Source organism: Mchenga conophoros, linkage group LG22 (assembly GCF_057382185.1).
Source record: "Mchenga conophoros isolate Kocher_MC1m ecotype Shallow Benthic linkage group LG22, M_conophoros_male_GT1.1, whole genome shotgun sequence".
Classification (NCBI taxonomy): domain Eukaryota; kingdom Metazoa; phylum Chordata; class Actinopteri; order Cichliformes; family Cichlidae; genus Mchenga; species Mchenga conophoros.
Window position 1 is genome coordinate 28,454,207 of NC_140546.1, and position 1,650 is coordinate 28,455,856.

The window sequence follows — 1,650 nt, forward strand, 5'->3', positions numbered from 1 at the left end:
TTTCTGGCTGACTTATTTACAGTGCCATGTGTTTCTCAACCTCACAAGCGAGCTCACTCCTCCCTGAAGATAAGGAATGCAGCTCCATGATAAAGAGACAGCAGCAAGTCCTGAGCACAAAAAGTCCCAGCAAAGCAGCAGCAATGTGGATAAACAGCAGCAGCAGAAGAAAGCAAACCCATCTTCCTGTCTGATTGGATGAATTCCACGGAGGGGCGAGCAAGATGGCGGTGGCAGCATGTTGAAATGCTCAAAAAGGACTGAGTGACTCGGGCAAGCCACATGCAGTTAGCATGCTGGCTAGCGACATGAAAGAAATGGACCCTTCATGATGCGTTCAACGTGCCAGCGCTGTGGTAGGAAAGGCTCCATCATAAACACGCCCTGCACCGAGGTTCAGGCCAAGAAGAAGAAGACGATGACTTCCAAGCCCAAGAAGGTCAGCCTCAGCGTGGGCGAGCTGATTGTGAAAGCCGTGGCCGCTTCCAAGGAGCGCAACGGCCTGTCCGTGGCCGCCCTCAAGAAGGCTCTGGCTGCCGGAGGCTACGATGTGGACAAGAACAAGGCCCGTGTCAAGACCGCCATCAAGAGCCTGGTGGCGAAGGGCACTCTGGTGCAGACCAAGGGCACCAGGACCTCCGGATCCTTCAAGATGAACAAGGCTACTGAGAGCAAAGCCAAGAAGCCCGCCGCGGCCAAAGCCAAGAAACCGGCAGCAGCTGCTAAGAAGTCGCCCAGGAAGGCAGCAGCAGCAGCACTTCAGCCACTAGCACGAAGTCAACCGCATCAGAGGACAATAGTGAGAGTGGCTGTGACTTCACTGTGCATGTGAAGAAAATGTTTGAGGAGAACTGAACAGTTGGAGTTTGACATTTGCCACCTGTGGAGTAAAATGGCAAGAAGAGACAGTGGGACACAGGACAAAGCTGAAGGAGAACTGCCGGCTGTTGGACTGTTGAAGTGGGAGAGGACAACAGAGTGAGAAGACTAGGTGAGAACACATAGGAATTATTTAATGTGGGAAATCAAAATTTGGGTTAGCAAACCTGGGGAAAAGAAAACTGACTGCTTAAGTTGGAAAATTGAGACGGAGTCTGAAACATTGCGAAAATAGAAACATATACAAAATCACACACACACAAGCAGAACATGCATTAACCCTACTAACAATTCCAAACACAAAATGACTCATGAAGACTCATAGCACATTAGTTAAGAAATGATTAAATAATAGCAGAGAAATGTGTAGGAAAGGCAGCTTTAAGAACATGCTCTGCTGGAGATGCAGCTCCACAGACATGCATTAGACCTGCCTAATAACACAAACCCATGCAATGAAAATTAGCTTGTTATCTTTCATCAGTGTTACAATAGTGTCAATTTAGCAGACACTTGTTATCAAATACTGAATTTATCCTAAAGAAAAAAAATTGACTCTACAAGTTGCAGGACAACAATTTAACTTTTGTGGGAAAAAAAAAAAAAAAGATCCTGGTTTGACCAACCAGTGATCAGACAATAAATTTAGTTGTTAAAATGGTAAATTGGGAGAAGCTTCCTGCTTGATTGAGGCAGCATAAGTAATTTACTGTATGAGGGAAATTGTCTTTTGTGATACTATTTTGAACATGCTTTTCTGTCGTCCTGTCA

The 1,650-nt window shown here is 46.0% G+C and overlaps 1 pseudogene; it reads left to right on the top strand.

The window, feature by feature from the left end:
- The first annotated feature begins 274 nt into the window (after positions 1 to 274).
- On the top strand, positions 275 to 951 carry LOC146549659 (histone H1 pseudogene; annotated as a pseudogene).
- Positions 952 to 1,650: the final 699 nt, after the last annotated feature.